We start from the raw sequence: 26,950 nt of genomic DNA, 5'->3' as shown, positions 1-26,950 counted from the left end.
CAGACAGAACATTCGCACTTGCCCTGTGTGCCCTCATGTGTACTTTCAGTCACCAAAGCCTAAACTGTCAAACATCTGTTATCTCCACCTTCAAAGAGGTGTACCTCGCTGGGAATTCATGTCTAACCATATGTTCACATGACCCCTTTGGCTTGGTTTGTATCTTCTGTGTCGTCCGAACAAGACACAACCAGGGAAAAAGCACCAGAGGCGCAAAGATGTGAGATGATGCCATTGCTACAGAGACTCGCCACTAACGCGACTTCCACCAGCGCCACGGCCGGCGCCGAAGATGAAGATACCGATTTCTCCTCGGCCAATTGTCGCCCGAGTATAACCCGCCAATGACCCTCCGACAACGGAGAAAAGCCTACTCGGAAAATGGAAGAGCAGATCTCGCCCAGTTCGTGGTAGATCAGCACCCAGGGCTGACTTACACAGGGAACGTAATTTATTGAACTCTTAGAAGTGAACAGAGAGTAGTTGTAAATTGCATTTACTGTGTACTGTGAAATTGACCTATGATTGTTTGCACTCAGCCACTGAGAGCCTTTTTTTGTGTTATATTACATGCAGTGTTGCAAAATTCTTTATTCAACAAGTCACAAAGATAAGTGAGGCTTTTTAACTCATTTGTGTGACTTCGTTACAGATTTTGGGGAGACTTATAGAACCTACTTCATCCTATCCTGTTACCGCTCCCTGGGGCGTAGCTGTTTAATAGTGGCTGAGAGAAATTGTCTTAGCTGCGTACTGCACCAGAAGACGTCTCAAGAAACTGACAAACTCGACCTATCGTAACAACAGTGGCAACTCGGCCTCCATAGCAGCAGCGACGAGGCCTTTACAAAACTGGCGACGAGAGTTTACATAAGGATATTTATTGTGTACTCGTAAATCCTACAGGACACTGACAAACATTTACAGCATTACTCCCGAAATCCATTTTCACTTTCAAAATGAGCCACTGTTGGCAAAAACAGAGCGCATGTAGTACTCTGAAATGCATATTATTTTCACAGAAATCTCGATTTGCAATGTCTTGTTGAAAGAAATACACAACTGTATTGTCTCTATGGTACTGAGTAGCCACACACATATTGGTACGCAAGCATACCTTCAGATACAAGTGGGTAGAATTGTACACGGAGCAGTCAAATGAAAGTGAGACAGATGAAGGAAAATAAGTAAAATGTTTATTACTTTAAAGGTAATCGCCGTCACTCTTAATAAATTCATCCCACTTTGAGAGCTGGCCAATGCCGTCATGGAAAAATGTATGCGGCTGCCTACTGAACCCTGACTATACCCACGAGTGCACATCTTAGTCCGAAGCAAATCGACGGCCTCGAAGATCTTTCTCCAGGGCTCCATAAATACACATAAAAAAAGTTTTGCATCACAGCAGTCCCGAGAGTTCCGGAAACTATACAGAAAATTGGAATAGCGATCAACATAAATACAATTTCTGCCTTTTTTATTATTCATGAAAGCCACAGATTCCATGTTGTACGACCATACAGCGAGACCTTCAGAGGTGATGGTCCAGACTGCTGTACACACCGGTACCTCCAATTCCCAGTAGCACGTCGTCTTGCATTGATGCACGGCTGTATTCGTCGTGGCATACTATTCACAAGCTCATCACGGCACTGTTGGTCCAGATTGTCCCACTCCTCAACGGCGACTCGGCATAGATCCCTCAGAGTGGTTGGTGGGTCACGTCGGCCATAAACAGCCCTTTCCAAACTATCCCAGGCATATTCGATAGGGTTCATGTCTGGAGAATATGCTGACAACTCTAGTCGAGCGATGTCTTTATCCTGAAGGAAGTCATTCACAAGACGTGCACAATGGGGGTGCGGATTGTCGTCCATGAAGACGAATGCCTCGCCAATATGCTGCCGATACGTTTGCACTATCGATCGGAGGATGGCATTCACATATCGTACAGCCGTTATGTAGCCTTCCATGACCACCAGGGGAGTACGTCGGAAACACATAATGCCACCTCAAAACAGCAAGGATCATACATCTTGCTGCACGCCCTGGACAGTTTGTCTAAGGCGTTCAGCCTGACCGGGTTGCCTCCAAACACGTCTCCGACGATTGACTAGTTGAAAGCATATGCGACACTCATCGGTGAAGAAAACGTGATGCCCATTCTGAGTGCTCCATTCGGCATGTTGTTGGACCCATCTGTACCGCGCTGCATGATGTCGTGGTTGCAAAGATGGACCTCACCATGAACGTCGGGAGTGAAGTTGAGCTGCATGCAGCCTATTGCGTACAGTTTGAGTCGTAACACGACGTCCTGTGGCTGCATAAAAAGCATAATTCAACGTGGTGGCTTTTCTGTCACGGTTCCATCGAGCGATAATCCGTAGGTAGCGGTCATCCACCAATTTGGTTGTTAATTCTTCTAGCGTATTATAGTTGATAGATCCTTCACCTGATTTCCTGGTGTACCCTCATTTTTTGTTAAGAAGGTTGGGTCGAATTTTCTTCTAGATTTTTTCTGAGATATTTTCTTTACCATTGGTGTTAATTTTATTTTGATCTTTGCAACATAGTGGTCCGACCCTGAGTCTTCATCCCCTAAAACTTCGACGTTGTAGATTTCACGATGGTGAAATTTATCCATGTATACATGGTCCAGTTGTCATTGGTTCATTCGAAAATCAGAGTGTTTCCACGTTTTTAAAATGTGAGGTTTCCTGTTAAAACATGTTGATTTTGAGCCCAGGTTATGGTTTCTACAAATTTCAATTAACCTTTGACCATTTTTGTTGATCCATTTATGTGCTGGCTTTTTTCCACTGATATCCCTGTATCTTATTTCTTGCCCCAGTTGAGTATTGAAGTCGCCAAGGAGAATTTTTATGTTTGATAGAGGAATGTTGATTAAGACTTGATCCAGGAGATCCCAAAACTTCTGTGTTTCTTCTTTGTAATACACAGTATTATTTTTTCTGATTGGTGAAGGCATGTGCATTGATAATTGTGTATGACTTATTTGCAGATTTTAAAGTTAGAGTTGCATGTCTGGGGGACTGAGATATGACTTCTATGATAGAGTCGATAATTTTGAGATCTATAAGAAATCCATTGGGAAACTGTGGACCGTTTTTCATGACTCTTTTTTTAGGGATTCCTTTATAAAGTCCGTATCCCTGTGATTCCATAGGGTCGTGATCATTGTTTCTAATTTCTTGAAAAGTCATGATTACAATTCTGCGTTTTTTCGTGATATCAGTGACAATTTTTAATTTTCCAGCTTGACACAAGGAGATAACATTGTGTGTCGAGCGGAATGAGATTTGTTAGGTTTAATCCTTTGATGGTTTTCAGTTTGTACCGACTGTTGAGTTTCCAGACGCTCTAACCCATCGTCATGCTCTCAATAATATCCCAGCGAAACCGAATGCTGTCTTTCCTGAAAATTATGGTTGCAGTCGTGGAATTATTCTTCAAAAGCTGTTCATGGTCGACAGTCTAAGGTATCACCTTGGTGTGAGGATAAATCCTCGAATTACAATTCCGAATGTTGTTCAGAAAGGTGCTGATGAAGGATGAAAGATAACAAGATGAAATTGTGAAGACGGACGAAATAGAATGGGTCCGGCACGTCGAGTGTTGAAGAAAACGGCCAAAGAAAGACAAGGGCCACTGAAGGGAGTGAAAATGAAAGACATCCTAGTCCTCCATTCCTAATACCGCCGGGGTCAGAAAAGAACAAGAGTTGACCAAGAGAGGTCAGATAGAATAGATGAAAGTGAGGAATATAATAAAATAATAAACGCATTACTTTCTTTTTCCACCTGTCTCTCTTTCATTTGAGTGACCCTTATAGTTTACTTTAGCTTGAGAATCAGACGCCTTTGCGCATTTCAACTCTAGTTTCTACCTAACGAGTATTGGCTTCGTTCACTCGTAATTACTATCGTTAGTAGTGGTATGTCAGCGCAGACAACATGAACTTCATTCAAGAAGAGTCTAAAGTGTGTACGACACTTAATTTTTGAGACATGCACGTACTTAGAGGTTTGCCTAATACAGGACCCGATTGATCGATGTGTCTATCATCCCATGTCGTTGACTTGTACGACAACAGAATGTATGAGTAGATCAGAAGTGAAATAAGGAAGAATCAGTTTTCTGATCATCTTGGTGAGGTCCAGGACACACTAGAGTTTCGAAATAACACAACAGAAGTGTCACCGTTATGTTTTCTAGTTTTGAAAAAAAGTCTGTTTTGTTCTTCTTCAGAGGTCTGGAACATGTGACAGAATAGGATCATGTGGGCGTAGAATTGGAAAAAATTTTCTTTTGCGTTCTAGTGTGACCCGAGTCTTCGGACGGCACGCTCAGAAAGGAGCAGTTACGCATCCAGTGACTATAGAGACATGATACATAAGCTGCACCGTATTCTTTGGAGTAACAAAAAGGTCTACGCGATTCCAGAGTAATGTCTCTGCGTTTTAGTATATTCGAAACAACAGATCTTTGTCGTGTGTAAGTAAACAAACAGTGATCAGGATGTAATTTCTTAGACTTTCCCGGCGATTTGATGACATCTCGTGGAAATCGGGTATTCTGCCGGATATCAGCGTCTTCCAAACACGATATTTCGACGTCATTACTTGACGTCTTCATCAGGTGTTCCCTGAGACTGGCTGCTTGCTATTTTTTTTTCTTTAATGTGATTTCATTCCCCTGCCCCATATGGGCAGGGGAGCGCTGTCAGCAGCACAATCCGCCGCTCTTCAGCCGAGTGACTGACAACTAAAACAAGAATAAAATAATACATACATAAGGAGATAAAAAAAGGGGAACATAAAACAGAGTAAGGGGAGAAAACGGAGATAAAAATACAATGACACGTAGACGTTCATTGGGGACAGTTAAAAAGGTCATCAGAAAGTTAAAAAACACAGTTGGCGATTCTTAAAACACAGAGAAGACACTGGATGCGCATGCACAGGTTAAAAGTTGGCCACAGTATTAAAAACACTCCGTAACAACACACTTAAAACACACTTGGAGCACACACGACGAAGAATAGAACTACCAGGTGGGACCTGCCGAGGGAAAGGTCAGAGAGGAGGGAAAAGGAGGGGAGAGCATGGGGCAGCTGGGGAAGCGGCGGGATGAAGAGAGGAGGGACAACCCTGGGTCCACGAAGAGGCAGGAGACACATGGGGCGGGAGAGGAAAAGGGAAGACAGGGCAGGAGGGAGCGCAGAGACACTGAAAGAAGGCACAAGAGATGGTGGGGGAGTAGGAGGGGAAATCCGCTCAGAAGGAGGGAGGGGGGGGGGGAGAGGGACTGCTTGCTGGACCGGGTCGCATATTTATGCCTGCCCGGTGCCTGGTGTTCTGTTTGCCGTTCCCTAGTCGGTCCGCGCCCGCGAGTCGCGCTATCCTGCCGCTCTAGGTGTTCCCTATTCCGTCCTCGCCCACTCTGGCCGCCTCCAAGCGCATTTCATTGAAACTGAAAAAATGCCACAGGAGTTACAAGTTAAAAAATGTTTACGGGAGATACCAGAGAAGGAACCTGCGACCTTTTGATATGCAGAGCAAATGCTCTACCACTTCACTACCTCCCCATGTAAGCACAAACGTAGGATCCATGGTTTTATTTCTCAAGACGCCTTGTCTGGGAATAAAACAGCTGTGAGACAATTTGGGCTCCACAGCGGCCTTGTTCGAAAGTGCAGCATCTGCTAATCTCAAAGTGAGCGCTCTCCTGGCCGGTATCCCCATCCTTGTTGAGTTTTGTTTCATGGGCATTCGGCCGTGGTGCAAGACATAACTCTCTCCCCAACGTTCTGACTTCCAATGCTGGAGACGTCAGAGATTATAACTACGCAGAAATTAGTTGCAATTTCAAACAAGCAGATCGACTTGTTTGAGAATGTAACTGCTTTTTGAGCCTTTATACCCTCTGATGATGTTACCAGTAATGGAACGGATACGTTAGGAAGGTTAGGCAGAGAAATATGCCCTGGACCACGACCTAACGCCCATAAAACAATAATCACAAAACACTGTCCGATAACTTCACCCATCTACATCTACATTTATACTCCGCAAGCCACCCAACGGTGTGTGGCGGAGGTCACTTTACGTGCCACTGTCAACAGCTTATCGTGTATTTTGCTCCAAGCTACATGAATCAAATGAGATAAACACACAGCTCGACAGTTGCTACGGAACAAAGAAATTATTAGACAGGAATAATCACAGGCAATAGTGGATGACAGGACGATGATTCCGTCCGACAGCGTTCCGACGCCACAGAGCAAACGGAAAGCCAACAGCAGAAGCATCCTTCGTCTCCCCCGACAAAGGAATCCAGAGCTGTTCATACACTTTCTGGTAAGGTCATGATGACCTTCTGTTTCGACTGTAGGAGCCCTCTGCCCGTTGAGTTCCTCTACTGTCAAACTAGAATCATTACGCAGTGCTATGGAGACGTTCTGCCGAAACTGAGAAGGGCTACGAAGCCAAAACACCCATCATGTTGCACGATAACGCACGCCCAATCTACCGACGGCTACGCTTCAGTTATTTGGTTGGTAAACACTGCAACATGCTCCGTAGAGTCCGAATCGTTCACCGTGGGATTTTACATCTTTGGCAATCTGAAGAAAGGCTTGCATGGACGTCAGTTTCAGTCCTACGAGGATGTGAAAGAGTAGGTGCGGTAGTGGATCCGCCTACGAAATAGAAAAGTCTTAATGCGTGTGGTGTGGTGATCGCTTTTGAATGGAACCATTCCGTAGTGGGTGTTTGGTTTCGTTCGCCTATCACTCATTTATCTTTTGGTTATGAAAATAAGGTTTCACCTGCCCTTCCACCAATGTGTTAAGTGAATTTAACCCTAGCATTACCAACGGGGGGGGGGGGGGGGGGGGGGGCTCGTAGGCCCACTGACTCAGTTTTTCTATGTTGTATCCACACCCTTTGATATATGAACTTGAAAGCAAAGGTAATTGTTCGTTATTGAATGTACTATTGAGTCATTACAGAATTTAGGAATAAAAATGTAATTAAAATTCATTTACTTGATTTAATTCTCTGTGGGCCTTAGAAGCCCACCCGTTGGTAATAGCAAGGAAAGATTTACGAGGTTGAGTCTCTCGTTTCAAATTCTTACCATGAAACGAATTTTGGCATTGTTGCCTTCAGACATATTATTATGAAGCGGACCATTGTTATTTTCAGTGTTTCTGCTGCTGTTGAACCAGCAACATGAGTAGACATCGTTTACGTGATAGTTCCATTGAAAGAGTGCTAGAAGAAGTTTTGAACGAATCAGATTTAGAGGAAAGTGAAGTGGATGATGATGTGGAAGAAATTAGAACTGATTCATCGTCTGAGAATGAAGATGAGGTTGAAGCCAATCCACCAGATGATAATGATACGGAATGTGATAAATTCATTGCAAAAAGTGGACGAGAGTATATTACGAAGCCATCTCGACAATATCGGCGTTTTGTACAAAATATAGTGCGAGAAAGAATGGGGCTAGGACAACAAGGAAGAATTGCGTCTCCGAAAGAGGCTATAGAGCTCTTTTTTACACCTCAAATTATGAATCTAATAAAACTACACTCAAATGAAGAGGCTTCTCGACTAGGTATTCAGCACACAGATGAAGATGAGTTATTTTGTTATATAGGACTCTTGCTAATCATGGGTTCAAATCATGACAATAAGATACCTGTCCAAGATTTATGGTCTGGTCTACATACAACAGTGGATGAGATGTTGTCTTTGTTCCGTGGTCGCTGTCCATTCAAGGTGTTTCTAAAAGAAAAACCTGGAAAATACGGCATTCTAATTCGAATGCTGTCTGATTCTGAGACTAGATATGTGATCAGCATGGACATCTATACAGGCAAGTCAGGAAATACACAGCATTCAAATGGACCGATGGAAATTGTAAAGAGACTAATAAAACCTATTGAAAAATCAGGCCGTAATGTTACCACAGATCGGTACTATACTTCAGTGGAGCTTGCTGAGACTCTATGGAATGATTTTCACCTCACACTTGTTGGCACCCTACAGTCTAACAGACGACATATACCTGAAGAGCTGAAGACTACAACAGGCCGCAGTTTACACTCTTCCATCTTTGCTTATACTGACCCTCAGACACAGAGGCCACCAGTTACTCTTGCATCAACGCTAGTCCGCGAGAAGCCAAAACGACTGCTGTTGATGCTTTCAACTTATCACTCAGAAGGGGTGTTGAATGAAGACTCAAAAAAGACTAACATAAATCTTTTTTATAATTCTACAAAGGGAGGCGTGGACACCATAGACCAGATGGCAAGACACTACAGCACAAAGAGAGGAACAAGAAGATGGCCTTTGTCCCTCTTCTACACACTCATTGACATAGCAGCAATAAATGCATATTCACTCTTCCTCCTCAACTTTCCGAATTGGAAAAAGAATTTGCTAAACCGCAGAAGAGTTTTTATCACTAACTTAGGTCTCGAACTAATAAGATCTCAAGTAGATAAACGGGCACAAAATTTGTATGGACTTCAGAAGCCAGTAATAATGGCAATGGAAAGCATCACACAACGGAAGCTCAGCTGCTCTGTAGAACCATCATCCTCATCAGCAGAACCAGGAACACGTGGACGGTGCCACCTATGCTGCCAAGAAGCTGCATCTAAAAAGATCAAGTACAACAAGCTGGGAAAGTCAACTGTTACCTGCTCTCAGTGCCACAAACACGTCTGTGGGAAACACTGCAGGAAGACAGTGTTGTGTGAAAAATGCGTTGCAGAATGAGACAGTAAATTTTGTTTGCTTCATGTAGTGTATCGAATTAAAAAAGTCGTTTTTATAAGAAAACACTATTTTGAAACATTATTCCAAAAAATATATAAACTGAATCTCGTGATTTGTTCATTTTATTCCTATTATAATAACATCTTTTATTATCCAGTGTACAAAAACAATGTCTAAGCATTTTGAATTTTTATTAGAGGTATCAGAAGTAAATAAACTTGATTTATGATAAAATAAATTGTGGTATTCTTTATGGGCCTTTGAGGCCCCCCCTTGGTATTACATGTAAGAAAAAATACGCTGGTAATGCTAGGGTTAAAGGGAGCTTCTTTTGGAAACCATTACCAAGAGATTACTGATCGTGACTGTTGACGTCTGATGTTGTAGATGAGGAATTCGTTCTATGACGCTAAAAAGTAGCACTTTTAATTAATCGTTATGTACTTTATCTAAACATAGCATCATGATCAGTCCCGTGGAAATCGGGTTTTCTGCCGGATATCAGCGTCTTCCAAACACGATATTTCGACGTCATAACTTGACGTCTTCATCAGGTGTTCCCTGAGACTGGCTGCTTGCTGGACCGGGTCACATATTTATGCCTGCCCGGTGCCTGGTGTTCTGTTTGATACGGACGACACACGCACGAGTCGCTGAGATGTACAGCCGCGAGAAGGACGTACCTGCGCTTGCTAGCGACGCGAAGGGTGTGGCAGATCGCCGTCCGGCCGCGCTTGCGCCGTCGGCGGTCCCATCTGGCCCCCGACTTATGACGACCAGTGCTATGGCTATGGATTTGATGGACACAACTCCGGAAACCTTGAAGACAGCGCTGTCTGCTCCGCTCCCCGATTCTGAAGATGAGTGCTCTACCGCCCCTCAGCCACGCGGACGAAGCGGGAAACAGAAGAGGAGGGCAACAGCCGCGACGTCCGCTGTTCGCAGCTCGCCGATCGAGAAGAGGGCCAAGCAAGATTTGGCCCCTGATCGGTCTCATCGGATTAGGGAAGGACGGGGAAGGAAGTCGGCCGTGCCCTTTGAAAGGAACCATCCCGGCATTTGCCTGGAGTGATTTAGGAAAATCACGGAAAACCTAAAGCAGGATGGCCGGACGCGGGATTGAACCGTCGTCCTTCCGAATGCGAGTCTAGTGTCTAAGCACTGCGCCACCTCGCTCGGTGCTACCAATTGACGCGGGTCGCCGACGTTCCGGTTCAGACCGAAGATCTTCGCTCCCGGAGAGACCCTGTGCAGTGCTTTCGGTGCCAGGGGATCAATCACGTCGCGCGCCACTGCTCTATGCCGAACAGATGTGTTAAATGCGCCGGCGCCCACGCAGAAAGTGCGTGCCCCCGTCCGCCCACCGAGAAGCCGACATGTGCACACTGTGGCGGTGCTCACGTGGCCAGTTATCGTGGGTGTGAGGTGTGGAAGCGTGCCATCGCTCGCCAACGTGGCCAAACACCAGCGCCACGTCCGAAGAAGCCAGCAACGAGACGGCCCGGCGTCTCTTTCGCGGCGGCAACGTCAGGGGCGCCCTCCGCCGTCCCGGCTGCGTCGGCTGCTCCTGCTCCTGTCGCGTCCGAGGCCGTGCCGACACCTGCGTCTCCTGCGCCTCCACCACAGCTGCTTGTGGCGGACCCGGGTACTGCCTCTCCCGGGACGTCGGCCGGACCGCGCCCCGCCAACCGCCGGCGCGGGGGTCACCGCCCTTTGAGTACCCAGCGCTCAGCACCGTCACTCGAGCAGCCCCAGGTGGACTCTCACGGCGAAGCAGCCGCGCCTCTCCCTTCCAGCGTCGGGGCCGCGCCGGCTGCCTCCACCGCTGACCTGGCCAACCTCGTCGCGCAGCTCACTGCCCTGGTGACCACTGCTACGAAGTTGATTGAAGTCCTGTCGCAGCAACTCACCGCTGCAGTGACGATGGCCTCTCCGGCCCCTTCCGCTGTCAACACTCACCAGCTCCACCATGGGCAGCGTTACAGGGCTCACGGTCGTCGCATGGAATGCCAACGGTGTCCACACTCAAGCTGGCGACCTTCGCCAATTTCTTCTAGATCAAGCCGTCGACGTCTGCCTTATCAACGAAACCCACCTGAAGCCTGGGGTCGACGTCAGGGCGGCAAACTACTCCAGCTATCGCACCGATCGACTGACGGCGGGTGGTGGGACAGCCGTTTACGTCCGCAATGGCATTCGTCATCACGTGATACATTTTCCACCACTGGCAACGCTGGAGGCCACTGGTGTAGTCGTTCACACCTCGGCGGGCGCCATCACGTTCGTCGCTGCCTATCGGCCGCCGTCTCGTCCCCTGGACCCTGCTGACATTGATGCTCTGCTCTCGTTGAGGGGGCAGGTGTTCGTCGCCGGGGACTTCAATAGTAAACATGTCTCCTGGCACTCCAGGATCACCAATGCCGTTGGCCACTGCCTGCTCCAGGTAGCGGAACGTCACCATGCGCTTGTGGTGGGGCCGTACGACCCGACAATCTACCCTGCCCGTGGCCTCCCGGATATAATCGACATAGCGGGGGTCAAGGGCATCCCTCATCAGATCACTGCCACGACGAGGACGGCACTGTCTTCTGATCATGTCCCAGTGGTTTTTGATATCGACCTAGACGCAACAGCCCAGGAGAGGCATCTCACTTGCTGGCATCGACTGGAACAGGTTTCAAGCAGCCGTGACGCACTCACTCGCCGCCCCGCCGCCCCCTGCGGAAGCTGGAGCGGACGCAGCACTTTTGCACTTCGCGAGACCACGATCGACGCTGCCACTATAGCAACGCCGCCCCAACCTCGCCCTCCGTCTGACTACTCCCGACAGCTGCCGCCGGACATCCTTGCGGCCATCACTGAGAAGAACCGGGACTACCGGGAGAGACAGAGGACAAGAAATGCCGACACCAAGCGCCTCCTCAAACAGGATGCGTCGGGACATCCGGGCCGCCATTGACAACCATCGCAATCGTGACTGGAATAACAAGGTCGCCACCCTCTGTCTTGACGGCGGCACGGCCTGGCAGACGACGAAGCGTTTCCTACGCCGCACGCAACGTATCCCTCCGCTGCTGGTCCATGGTCAGGCTGTCTGAGAACCAGCTGCGAAGGCTGATGCTCTCGCAGACGTCTTTGAGGCTGCGTTTACGCCGATCGACGACCCGACCGACGCTGTCCACGACGACCTGGTTGCTGACCGGCTCCCACGCTACTTGGAGGCACGCGCCGACGATGACGTCATTCAAGAGACGACGGCGGAGGAGGTGTCGTCCATCCTGCGTGCCCTGAACCCCAGGAAAGCTGCGGGCCCAGACGAAGTTTCCAACGACCTACTCCAGAAGTTGCCGCCGGTGGCTGTCACTCATCTCGCCGACGTCTTTAATGTAATCCTCCGGTCCTGCCGGTTTCCTCAATCCTGGAAGCATGCAGACATCGTGGCGATTCCGAAGATGGGGAAGGATCTGCGTCAGCCCGTGAACTACAGACCTATTAGTTTACTGCCGGCCGTCTCCAAGGGCTTTGAAAGGGTGTACATCAGGCGGCTGCAGCGCCACGTTGACGAGGAAGGCCTCCTGTCCGAAGAGCAGTTCGGCTTTCGCAGGGGACACTCGGCCGTTCACAAACTCCTTCGGCTAGTGGAAGATGCGTTCGTCGCCCTCGAGCAGCGCGAGTTCTTCGGCGCAGTGTTCCTGGACGTGTCGCGTGCTTTCGACAGTGTGTGGCACCACGGCCTCTAAAAAAAACTATACCTAGGGGTCCCGACGTCGCGCGTCCGTCTCATTCATTTCTATCTTGCCGATAGGACCTTCCATGTGCGGGCCGCGCATGGCTTGTCCTCCGTCCGCCGCATCAACGCCGGTGTGCCACAGGGCTCGGTCTTGGGGCCACTCCTGTACTTGCTGTACACGTCTGATGCGCCGAAGATCGACCGTGTGCGGCTCGCCCTGTACGCGGATGACGCGGCTCTATATACGAGGAGCCTCAATGCCGCCGTCATGCGCCACCGTCTGCAGCTCGCCGTCGACACCCTGGCAGCCTGGGCAGTCAAGTGGCGTCTACAATTCAATGGTGCCAAGACCCAGTTCTTGATCGTCACCAGGCGACTCGGTCCTGCAGATCTGCAACCGCTCACCGTCGGTGGCAGCCCTGTCCCATGGCGTCCAACGGCGCATTACCTCGGCGTCACCATCGATCGCCGACTCACGTGGGTTCCGCACATCCGCGAAGTGAAGACCAAAGTGCGGAACAGGCTCCACATCCTGTACCCGGTGCTGAACCCCGGCTCTCAACTACCACCGCGGCTGGGCATCACCCCGTACAAGGCGCTGCTCCGCCCTGTACTCCAATACGCCGCCGTCGTCTGGGGGAACGCCGCCGACACGAACCTGAAGAAGCTGGAGACACTGCAGAACCGCATCCTTCGGCTGGCCTTACACCTGCCTTACGATTTCCCCACCGCTCATCTTCACGACGTCGGGGAAGTATCTCTGCTCCGTGACCTCTTCCAGACGACCGCCCGCACCTTCTACGAACGTGCTGGCCGGTCACACAACGCCCGAATCCGGACGCTGGGCCGCAAACTGCCGCGCAGCGTCGCCACCCACTGGCCACCCCTGCTCGCTGCATAGCTAGCTCTGCAGAACTGTGCTGAGGAGACACCCAAGAAGACAATCCACATGAGAAGACGCATTACATCAGCATGCATGGGAGGCAAAGCAATAACTGCTGCGAACTCCATCACACATCGGAGGACAAGTTATCTCCGTGCAGATCCACGCGAGGTGTTCTGTTTGCCGTTCTCTAGTCGGTCCGCGCCCGCGAGTCGCGCTATCCTGCCGCTCTAGGTGTTCCCTATTCCGTCCTCGCCCACTCTGGCCGCCTCCAACTGCGGTCGTATATATATAAAGACAATTTAAATAAAAAGAAATAAATCAGTTTATATTTGGACATTTATTTTAACATTGATCATTGTTCCGTTAAAATTTCAGCATATTAAACTTGATTCATAACTAAACTGGTGCCTTATTTAGGATTGCGAAAATGTGAGTTTGTAATGTTACGAAAGACAGCAAATATGCAGCCAAAATTGGGAGACTGCATACAACACTGCATTCATAAAATAACACGCGAAGAACGTTGAAACATATGCAAGAGGAAACTAACCACAACCAACCGATTCAATTTTCACCCAAAGAAGTTACGTTCGTAGTGCAATCCTGTCCGTCAAGAAATTACCACACACACTGGTATACTAAATTCATACTAACTCTCTGTGAAACCTTCCCGAAAAAAATAGCTGAGGGCTACATTGATGATTACACCACATGCTTCACGCGGTCAACTTGGTTTGCACAAAGAGTGTAACTCCACAATAATGTTGATAATGAAACTAAATTACATCGAAACACAAATTAAAAAAGAAAAACCTCGAACTGGTTACTATCGTCTTGCTATTAACCTGATGGGTCAAGCAATTGTATAAGCATGTGGTACTGGTCTCGCGAAGTACACCCCACGTGGGTTGTGCATAAAGAAAAGTTGCTATATTGAAAAATATTGTGAAGACGAGACGCTATAATCTCACGCACATTCGCATTTAAGATTGATGATCTTAGATAGAGTTACGGGTCATCAACACATGGTTCCACTTTACTCACAAAGTAGTGACAAAGCAACTACTGGAAAATATTCTGAACTTCACACTCGAATTACACTGCGTTGCAATTTAAGATAACAGAAGATATTTTAGATCCAAGCCTGAAATAATGCTGATAAAATTTTCAGTTAGGCTTAACTTAAGAAATCCATTGTTCTATGGACTTAGCAGAGGCGCGCTTAGCCGGAGATCTTACCACTTCAGACGCTCGCCGCAGACAGACTGCCGTGGGCCCCTGCCAAGGGTGCTTCCAGATACAAAACGGAAGTGACCAGAGAGGCAGCTTCCTATACCAACATGACAAGGGACGGACAGGACCATACTAAGAATAGAAACCTCTTTGCTTTTAGAAAGCGTAGCTACCTGTTCCGACGTTGGTCCTACTGTTCTCTAGCAGACAGGCTTGTCTGCTACCATCAAGCATGCAACTAAAAATACATTTGCTCATTCATCTGTTCACACAGAAGGGAAGGGGGATGACAGTATCTTATCATATACAGTATATAAAAGAAAGCGGATGTAGGTTCTGTATGAGACTGTGTGACATGAATTACATATAAACTGTGTTTTAAAGTGTAGTAGTGTGACAGATCGTTCTTGATTATGTGTAGAAGTAACACGTCCCACAGCTCAGTCTCCTCCCAGATAGTCAGAAACACCACAGTAAATTTAGAAGGGGAATGTATGCCGTAAATGACAACAGTTTTAAAAAATTAATATGAAAGGAATCCAACACAGACCTTCAACTGGTATAGACATGCGTATTCAAATACAGAGATATGTAACAGACAGAATTCGGCTTTGCGGTCGGAAACACCTAGTGTCCTGCTCAGTTGATAGATCGGTTACTGCGGCTACAATGGCAGGTCTTCAGGATTTAAGTGAGTTTGAACGTGGTGTTATAATCGTCGCACGAGCGTGGGGACACAGCATCTCCGAGGTAGTGGAATTTTCCCGTACGACCGTTTCACGAGTGTATCGTGAACATCAGGAATCCAGTAAAACATCAGATCTTTGACATCGCTGCGGTCGGAAAAAGATCCTGCAAGAATGGGACCAACGACGACTGAAGAGAATCGTTCGACGTAATAGAAGTGCAGCCGTTCAGCAGATTGATGCAGATTTCAATGCTGGCTCATCAACAAATGTTTGCGTGCTAACCATTCAACAAAACATCATCGATATGGGCTTTCGGAGCCGAAGGCCCGCTCGTGTACCATTGATGATTGCATGACACAAAGTTTTTCACATCGCCTGGGCCCGCCAACACCGACGATGGACTGTTGATGATTGGAAACATGTTGCCTGGTGGGACGAGTCTCGTTTCAAATATTATCGAGCGGATGGACGTATGGAGACAACCTCATGAATTCGTGGACCCTGCACTTCAGCAGGGCACTGTTCAAGCTGATGGAGGCTGTTTAATGGTATGGGGCTCTAGATACGACTCAGACAGGTGACTCATACTTAAGCATTCTATCTGAGCAGCTGCATCCATTCATGTCCATTGTGCATTCCGACGGACTTTGGCAGTTCCAGCAGAACAATGCGACACCCATACGTTCAGAATTGCTACAGAGTGGCTCCACGAACACTCTGGTGAGTTTAAACACTTCCGTTGGCCACCAAACTCCCCAGACATGAACTTTATTGAGCATATCTGGGATGCCTTGCTACGTGCTGTTAGGAAAAAATCCCGACCCCCTCGTACTCTTACGGATTTATGGACAGCCCTGCAGGATTGATGCAGTCAATATCTCCAGCACTACTTGAGACATTAGTCGAGTCCATGTCATGCTGTGTTGCGGCCCTTCTGCGTGCTCGCGGGGGCCCTACACGATGATAGGCAGGTGTACCAGTTTCTTCGGCTCTTCAGTGTTTAGCGCATAATATTTAATATTTTTTTGTAATAAGCTATGTCTTTTTTATTTTTGTTTTGTGTTTCTTTCGCGTATTTAAGACTAAAAATCCCAACGTATTACGGACACCTACCCAAGTAACAATGAGGCGGGGAACGTGCCTCGTGGCAGTGCAGCATTATATAGAAAATTTTTGTTATTTTGTCTCAGAATGTACTGGTCGAAGATGATGCAACTTCAAACGTAATCCTTCAGAAAATGTTAAGTGACACAGTGTTAAAACGATTTGACTTATATATCTGCTGCCCTGTGTTTCTTTAGCAGTACAGTTGACAAACCTGCGGGGGGGGGGGGGGATCATTTCGTCTCAAACAGTTCAGCATATTCATGGCGTGGGTAGAAAACTTAGGTCTTAGTGGATCTAAAGTTCAAATGTACAAACAAATTCAGATTTGTGTTTGAAAACAACAGTATGTCTAGAATTTCAGATGTGTTACATGACCATCAAGTTATCAATGCAGGTTTGAGAACGTGCCCCACTTACGACGTGAAGCGCCGATTTTCCCAGTACAAGGCGTGTTTCGGGATAATCAACAGTCATTTGTGGTGGACAATTTGAGAATGAATGTCGTTGTGTATTGTAATTCTTCAGGAATCAGTGAAACATTGCATAAATTAAATTCGTGACCACTGCGTATTGTTCACATTCGCATAAATAAATTGATAAAATTTAATATTTTTACTTTCTCTTCAAATTTTTCAAAAATTAAATGGTTTCTTGATTGCTTACTACTTAAAAGTCCAAGTCATACCTATGGTGCATTCATGAAGAGGCGCACTGTTTGCTACGGATAAGAGACATAAAACGCACCAATACGGTCCCAGTTGGAAACATCTAAATCTACCTCATTCTCGGCAAGCCACATCACGGTATGTGGCAGGGGGTAGTTCCGGTACAACACACTGTTCTCCCCTTCGCTGTTCTACTCGCGATTGGCGGGTGGGAAGATTGATCGTCAGTACTCATCGTGCTCTTCTCGCGATGTGTACGTGCGAAGAAGTAATATTTTGTCCGACTCTTCCCAGGAAGTGCTCTGCCGAAATTTCAATATTAAGCCTCTGCGTGATGCACAACTCCTCTCTTGTAGCGTCTGCCGTTGGAGTTTGTTCAGGATCTCTGGAACGCTATCGTGGCGACTAACGATCCCACGACGGAATGCGTTTCTCTTCGACGGATCTGCTCTATCTCGTCTATGAAGTCTACCCGATAAGAATTGCATATTGATGTTGAGTAGTCAAGAGTAGGTCGAACATGCGCCTTGTAAACCACTGCTTTCGTGGATGAACTACATTTCTTTAAGATTCGTCCTATGGTTCTAAGTTTGGCATCTGCTTTCCCTGCTGTTTGTTTCATGGGGTCATCTCACGTAAGATCGCTGTTGATAGTTACTATTATACATTTGACGATACGTGCTGTTTCCAGAAATTTATCGTCAATAGTGTAGTTGAACGGTATTGGATATCTTTTCCTATGTATGTGCTGTGTGTCACATTTATTTACGTTCAGGGTCAACTGGCAGAGACTGCACCATTCATCAACCATCTGCACGTCTTTCTGCAAATCAGTAATGTCTTCTGGCGTTGCCTCTCTCTTTTAGACAACCACATCATCTGCGAACAGCTTCCGACGCTTTTTACCTGATCATTTATTTACGTTTTAAACAGTAACGGGACTATCATTCTTCCTTGGGATAACTCGAAAATTACCATTACATTTACAGATTTTGTTCCGTTATGTGCGAAGTGTTGTGTTCCATCTACAAGGCAGTATTGAATCCAGTCACAAATCTGGTCAGATACTTGGTAAGCAAGTTTTTTTTTTTCACTAACCGGCACTGAGTGACGGTGTCAAGCTCCTTTCTGAAGCCAAGGAACGCCACATTAACCTGAACGCCGTTGTCTACAGCGCTGTGGATCTCATGGAAGAATAGAGACTTCAGTTCCGAAAAATCTCTGGTTGCGGATTCCATGTGGATTCTTACACAGGAAAGTTTCGTTGCCCAAAAACGTCCTAGTTCTTCAGCTTGAAACACCTTGCATGATTCCACAACAGATTGATGACACCGATATAGTCCTATAATTCGTGAATGTGTCGTACGACGCTTCTCGAAACGGGAATCACCTGAACATTTTCCAGTCGTCAGGTACTCTTCGTTGCTCCAGCGAAACGAAGAGTTAATTCTCTCATATAATATTTATAGAATCTTACAGGTATCTCATCTGGTCGTGGTACCTTTGCGTTAGTAAGTGATTGTAGTTGCTTTTCTATTACACGACCGATTGTCCCAAAATCTGCCATTACGATCGTTGAAAGTAAGGACCGTGTTACCATCTTCTGTAGTGAAACAGTATTGGAAGACCGCATTCAGTATTGTGGCCTTCTCTCCGTTATCTTTCGTTTCGGTGCAAGTATGGTCACTAAATGACTGAGTAGAAGATTTCGAACCACCTATCATTTTACGTAAGACACGAACATCTTAGCGTTTTACTCAGATCTGTTGACAGAATTTTAATTTCACAGTCACTGAACTCATGTATCATTGTTCTTCTTACACGATTTTCACTTCGTTCAGTTTTTGTTTGTCTCTTGAATTTGTGATGTAGCTCCTTTCGTTTACATAACAGTTTTCTAAAACGGCCATTAAACCATAGTGGATCTTCCCCACCCATTAAGTCATTGATCAGAACATAGTTGTAGCCCATAAGGTATACTGATCGATGCTTTTGAATTTTTTTTTCCATTTGATCTCAACAAATTAATCCTCAGCACTGAATATTTTATGCTAAGTACTCAGATACGAAGCAAATTGTATCCTGCTAATCAAAAACGTTCTTCTCACTTCCATAGTGTCCCTTGTCAAACTTTTTGTCACAGTTGCTATGACAGCCTTATGATCACTCATACCTTTCTCTATGTTAACTGATTCATTAAGTTTAGATCCGTTCATTACCAGGAGGTCTAAGATCTTACCTTCACGAGCTGTTTCTCCAATTATTTACTCGAGATAATTTTCGGACAAGACATCAGAATAATGTCACACGAATCCTTGTCTCTGGTGCCAGTTTTGATTGCATAACTCTGCCAATTTACGTGTACCTGGTAAGATGAAGTCACCAGGTAGATGGATACTTTATTGAAAAGCTTTAATTTCGAATAGTATTGGAGGACTACTAGGACAATATTTGGTACTGAAATCACTGGCACTCTTAACCACAGTTTTGTAATTATCTCGCAAACAGCTCATTTCCGGATTCATGTTTACCTGGATGTTATTGGCTCTAAGCGGAATCAAAAAGTTCCCATATGAGTGTATTGTTCAGCGTATATGCTAAGTAGCGTGACTCTACTGCAGATGCACACGATGATTCAGCGACCCCTATGTACGAGTTTTATGCAACCCACAATGCCTTCAAATGACACGTGTAAAATTTTCATATCCTCTCGTTCGCTACGCGTATAAACTATTAGTCCTAAAAAAAGAAATAGGACCGTTTTGAAGGAAATTTTACATAGTTAAATTTTTCACTGGAATACTTTTTCGCTAGACGTCGTATTTTTCGAAATTACTCAAGAAAAATGCACAGAAGTAACCTTCACAAACGTTTTCCATGAATAACTCGAAAACTGGGACCTCCAGCGATAGCATACCCCACCACAAAATGTAACTATGTTAAATTCCCTAAAAACACCTATTAATTTTTTTCTGTGGGGCTACTAGTTTGTACGTAATAAGTGAGAGAATATGAAAATCTCACATGTGGGTTTTAAAGACAGTATGCGTTGCATAAAACCGAACGCAAAGGGCAGCTGAAATACCCTGCATAAGCACGAATACAGTTAAAAGGGTAGTGTTGTCTTCGAAGGGATCCCCCTAACGGTTTTGTGTAATTTCACTCGTGTCAGATTTTGCTACTAATAATGAGGCACTGTGTGTACATATCTTGAAAAAGTGTGTGCCTGGCGGCCCTCTCATCTTGTCGGCCGAAGCAGTTGCTTGTGTTCCTTGGACGTTGAACCGTTCCTAGTAGGAAGACTTTTTGTACCCACTGTCACAGCTCCAGTTTCGTACACTACACTTGTGCCCAATCCTGGACAGAGAGTTAGTTCTACAGACAAATATTCTCAAACTATCTTTTATTTTTCAGTGATGATAGTCAAAATGTCTGTTCAAATCAAATGGCATTGAAGGGACAGTGAAGGAAGCTAGAGATGGTGCATTATATGGAAAATTCTGCATCAGAGAAGCAGCAGGGCATTTTTCTGTCCCTGGAAGCCTTTATGAGAACTTGTTCATACCGTTACAAAGAGGGAAAATACAAAACTTGTGTACCGGCTGGAGTGGCCGAGTGGTTCTAGGTGCTACAGTCTGGAACCGCGCAACCACTACGGTCCTGCCTCGAGCATGGATGTGTGTGATGTCCTTCGGTTAGTTAGGTTTAGGTAGTTCTAAGTTGTAGGGGACTGATGACCTCAGAAGTTAAGGCCCATAGTGCTCAGAGCCATTTGAACAAAACTGGTTTTTCTTGAGGTAAGTTAAAAAAATCACTGATGTAATGAAAGATGAGCCAACTAAACAGTTCTAACAATTATGCAACTATTGTTTTCTCCTAAATCATCATAATTTTTAAAATTAATTAATGATTTAGCGGAATATTTTAAGTTGCCACATCAGTTGAAAAAAAAGAAGCAATCTGCAGGCTGTAAGTTTCATCGGGGTATCACGAAGCGACATTCAGAATTTTCCTTACTGTGTGCCCAGTCTTCAAAGAGAACAATGTTTTTACACAGAGCGATGAATAGTTAACGTTTCTCATACAATGTGTACTGCATTGAAAACAGCTGAAGCATACCGTATGGAACAACTTCTTAAAATGTACTTATAGGTACCAACTTTTTTTAGTGTTGATGTCACGTTCTTACGTCGTGAAAGAGTTTAACTGTAAATTGTTCAAACGATTCTTATAAAAGGGCAAACAACTTATACGTCTGCCACTGCGGCAACTTCCGCGGCTTTCGTGTGTAGAACTGTGCAGCAGTGTGCTACTTAGCCTGTTGTTCATGTAACAGTGGCAGAGGCAGCAGTCTGAAGATGGGCTTTAGTGGGGTGCATCCATTCTGTCTGCTCCACCCTCACGTCACTGATACCCCCACAACGAGCTGTCAGCTCACTTTAGCACCCTCTGCAGCCCCGCGGCCTGAAGACGCTCTTACTCGTCTACTTACGTTACCCGTACTCCCGTCGCCAATTACATTTGCCTCATCCCATTAGAGGGAGGAATTATTGAGCCTCTCAGCACGTTGATACTGTGCTGAAGAGCTGGCGTGTAGCTTTTCAGGGGAAGAGGGTGTTAACAGAGAGCAACAGTGAAAAATGTCTTTCAAAATGACTGAAGAACTAAAAACAATGAGGTCCAAGTAATGTTTCATTCGTCAATTGCCAGTTTTAGTGTTCATACAGTGACGCAATTTTTCTCGTATTTATGTTCATATACTTTTCTCTTCTCCTTTAATTAATATTGTCTATGTGCTCTAAAATTTGAAACTTTGTATATACAGGGATATAAGTGCCAATGTTTTTATTGGTGACCGAAGGCAATGTACTGAACAACACTATGTTAGTATTTACTTCTTTGCTGACCAATAATTATAGCTTATAGGACTAGTATCTTTTCAGGTTCGTTAATACCTCGGAGTACGTGTGGCAAGATTAAGACGTTAATGCTCATTTTCCCTGGGCAGCAGATCAGGTCTTGAAGTGAGGACCCGTGGAGACTAAACGGTTAAATTAGTAAAAGACGGTTTTGATCGCAAAATCATTTATTACAGAAATGACCGGTTTCGGCCTCTAGTAGTATGCCATCTTCAGATAATGCACTATCCGGATGGCGGTGACGATGTGCTGACCACAATCAGAAAACATTTTGCTTTAACTGTTGATGGCCTATTATTAGAGGCTGAAACCGATCATATTTTTAATAAATGACTGTGCTATCAAACCCAGGGTTTCGTCCCCATCTACGGTGAACTACTCAAGGCTTCAAGGAAATGTAGGCGGGTTGGGCGGGAGATAAAATTCTACGAAGGGACCGAGCCACACACTGGTTCGCTATTGTCTGAAATAACATTTAATTTCCGCGTGTTCTCACACAGACACGTGACGTCCCTATATCTTATATACTCCAGCGCGGTTCAGTCTGTCAGATGTTGTCATCTACTAGTGCTATTGCCTCCTGGTTGAAGACGTATTTTCTTGGCCTTTGGAATCCGGATAACATTCAGTTTCACACCCTCCACCTTCTGGTTAATGGATCGGCTCTGTGTACAGTGAATAGCAACATCCGCTCGGCTTACCCGCAAGAAAAGTGAAATAATTTTTAAAAATTAAGTTTCATTCCACTAATGCATCTTCGTTGCATCTTGCAACGGGAAAAGTATCATTAGTGTAGTTAACTGGAGAACTGCTAGACTGCGCGATGTTTCACTTCGCCACCACAGAAACTGTCAATTGTTGGAACAAGAATAACGGTATAGTAAGAGAAAGATTGAATACGTGTCAACAAATGCAAATAATAGAAACACCATCAAGATCAACCGTATAGATCTGCCAAAGATTAATATCATTAAATACTTCCGTTCAAAAATCGCTGACGACGGCTATTTTCTTCCCTTTTTCTGAAAAGTTATGAGGAAAATTTTTCGATTACTTTCATTTTCTCTACATTCAAAATGGGTTGACACTTTAGTCAAATTTGGTCCTGCCGTGACCACTAATTTCATCATTCAACTTTTTGCTGTTGTTTGCATTCAATGTCGTGATTCGAACCTTCATAGTGATTGAGTGGTTCACAAATTTGAAGCAGCAGTTTCCTCTGGGAACAGTGGACAACATAAATGCAAGATGTTTCACTGATAATACTGATTTATTCTTGAAAGAGTGTGTAGTAATAAAATTTGGCGGCCAAATTAATGTTATTTGGTTATGACAATACCGCGACATTAGTACCTTCGAACAGTGATAGCTCTGTTTTTGTAAAACCAATCAAGGAATTTCGTCAGATCAAGCAAATTGAATAGGAAGATTTTGTTAGTGGATATTTACGTTTACTGACGCAAAGGATACAAATAAGATCAATATCTTCCGCCGTGTGTAAAAGGGGGTTTGATGTAATTTCACATAGCTCCGGAATAGAATGCAACCAAAACAAGGCTGCTACCATGTTTATGATTGTTAATGGACTGTGTTTAAATGATTTTCCTACTGAACGGCTTGCAGGAGAGTGGATAACAGCTGGGCATCATTCGGCAAAACACGCTGCGCACGGAAGAGAGTCAACAGAAATTTCGTCACATCAAAGCAACAGGTGTATGTCAGTTTGGTGAATGGGTTGTTCTTAATATATATTCATATGCTAGAATAGTTACTTAGAATACGAATGTGATTTTCGCCGAAAGACGGGCACTTGTGACCAATTATTTGAAATTAGATAAATAATGGAGAAATTTTTGAAAATGGCGTAGATTTACACTTCTTGATTGTTGATTTTGAACATGCTTTTGAAAGTGTAAACATGCCATCTTAAGACGCACTAAAGGATTTCAACATCCGCGACAAGTTAAAATTGTTGGTTGAGTTAAGGAGGAGGCTACTAAGGTAAAAGTAAGACGGAACAACAAAACGATCAACGGCTTTAATGGAATGATACAGGGTGATGGTCCCTCTGCAGTCCTGTTTAACGTTGCACTGTATAGCCTGATACTAAACACGGCCATAAAGGAAAACTAATGGCGAAACCTAATAAGATATGTGCATTTGAAGATGATATTGCAATTGTGGCAAGAGATGTAAACACCTTTAATGAAACGAATGAAATAATGGAAGCAGAAGGAGCAAAAATTGGACTTATTGTAAAGGAAAACTAGATCAAATACAAAGTAAAGTCTAGTTCTAACACCACATGAATGGCCTCTATTAATGTTTTAAATCTGTCATCTGCTTCCGTTATTTAGGTATCCTCTTAGGCAGCTATACTGACACACTGTATCATAGAGACGACATGTGGACAATGTCTGAAGCACGTAAGAGCAACCTGAGGGCATTTGAACGGATAATTCAGCGAAAAATTTATGTACCGGTGAGAGAGGCAGAGGGTTGCAGAGTAATGTACAACCATGAAACACAAGAGCTTATACAATGGAAAGATACATACAAATTAACTAAATCTCAGAGAAAACGCTGGTAAAGACATGTGGAGAGGCTGACAGATGACGGGATTCCCAAACAAAGAATGGAAGACAGTTTGTATTCCGCCAGAAGAAAGGGCCGACCATGGATAGACACTGTGTTGCTTTCCTTTATCATGATGGAAATCCGAGTATAAGAAAAAAGCGGAGGAGATGTATTGAGAAAGATTTTTCAGGAGGCCGGGGCCCATTAAGCGGTTTAGTGCCAAAGAAGGATAGTTTCTTCTTCTTTGTTCCATTGTATCGGTCCACTGCTACTACTACTGTTACTACTACTACTACTACTAACTTTTACGAAAACAACACAAATATCGAGGACAGATTCAAGTGGAAAATACATTGATGTGACAAAAGTCATGGGATACCGATATGCAAATATACAGGTGGCGCTGGTATAACACACACAAGGGATAAAAGGGCAGTGCATTGGCGGAACTGTCATTTGTGCTCAGGTGATTTGTGTGAAATGTCATTATGACTGCACGATGGGATTTAACGAACTTTGAACGCGGATTGGTAATTAGAGCTAGACGCATGGGACATTCCACTTCGGAAATCGTTGAGAAATTCAGTATTCCGAGATGCAGAGAATACCAAATTTCAGGCATTACCTCACATCACGGAAAACACTGTGGCCAGCAGACCTCGTTTAACGACTGAGAGCAGCGCGTAGAATTGTTAGTGCTAATAGACAAGAAACACCGTGTGAAATAAGACGACCGAAGTGAGTGCCTTTGGTAACAGCACGACATCGCCTACAGCGCCTCTCCTAGGCTCGTCACCCTATCTGTTGGACCCTAGAGGACAGGAAAACCATGGTCTCGTCAGATGAGTCTCGATTTCAGTTGGTAAGAGCTGAAGGTAGTATTCGAGTGAGAAGCAGACCCCATGAACCCATGGACCCAAGTTGTCAACAAAGCACCTTGCATGCTGGTGGTAGCTCCACAATGGTGTGGACTGTGTTTACATGGAATGGACTGGGTACTCTGGTCCAACTGAACCAGTCATTGACTAGAAATAGTTATGTTCGGCTAGTTGGAGGCCACCTAAAGGTTTTCATTAACTTCATGTTCCCAAACAACGATGGAATTTTTATGAACGACAAAGCGTCATGTTACCGTACCAGAATCGTTCGCGACTGATTTGAAGAACATTCTGGACAATTAGAGTAAATTATTTGACCACCAAGATGGCACGATTTGAATCCATTGAACATTCATGAGACATTTCATGCACAAAATTCTTGAACGGTAACATTTTATCAATTATGGACGATTATATAGGTAATTAATCCAGGTCACGGGTAGTTTCTGCTCTACGCCGGGGAAAAGGAGGTCTGACACACTATTAGGATGTACCCCATGACATTTGTCACCTCATTGTATATCCTCTCTACTTCGGCACTCATCAGTTATCTTACCTCCCAAATATCAAAACTCATCTAATAATTTTAATGACTCATTCCCTAATGTAATTCCCACAGCATCGGCTGATTTAATTCGACTACTTTCCTTTACACTGGTTATGTTTGTTAATGGTCGTCTTATACCCTCTTAACAAACTGCGCACTCCGTTTAATTGCTCTTCCAAGCGCCATGCCGTCTACGACAGCATTAAAATGTCATCACCAAACCTCAAAGTTTTTATTTCTTCTCCCTGAACCTTAATTCCCTTTCCAAAAATTTCCTTGATTCTGTCACAGCCTGCTCAGTGTAAAGACAGAATAACATTGGCGACAGGCTACAAACCTTTCTCAGTCAATTGTTCCCTTTCAAGCCCTTCGACTCTTATAACAGCAGTCTGGTTTCTGTAGAAATTGTACATAATTTTTCGCTCCTTGTGCTTTACCCCTATTATCTTCAGAATTCCAAAGAATTTATTCCAGTTAACACTGCCAGAAGCTTTCTCAAAGTCTAGAAATGCAATACACATAGATCTGCGTTTCCTTCCCCTATCTTCTAAAATATATCGTAAGGTCAATATTGCCTCGAGTGTTCCTATATTTCTCTGGGACGCTAACTGATCTTTCCTGAAGTCTGCTTCTGCCAGTTTTTTCCATTCTTCTGTAAATAATTCGTGTCAACATTTTGCAACCATGCTTGTTAAATTGAAGTTCGGTAATATTCACATCTGTCAGAAGCTGCTTCCTTTGGGAATGGAATTATAATACTCGCCTTGCTTTGTGGGACTATTTCACCTATTCTCATATGTCTTCCACACCAGGTGGAAAAGTTTTATCATGATTGACTTTGTTAAGGATATCAGCAGGTTTGACGGAATGTCGTCTACTCCAGGGACTTTGTTTAGACTTAAG

Source organism: Schistocerca cancellata, chromosome 7, assembly GCF_023864275.1.
Source record: "Schistocerca cancellata isolate TAMUIC-IGC-003103 chromosome 7, iqSchCanc2.1, whole genome shotgun sequence".
NCBI lineage: Eukaryota > Metazoa > Arthropoda > Insecta > Orthoptera > Acrididae > Schistocerca > Schistocerca cancellata.
Note: the sequence above shows the minus strand (reverse complement) of the source record.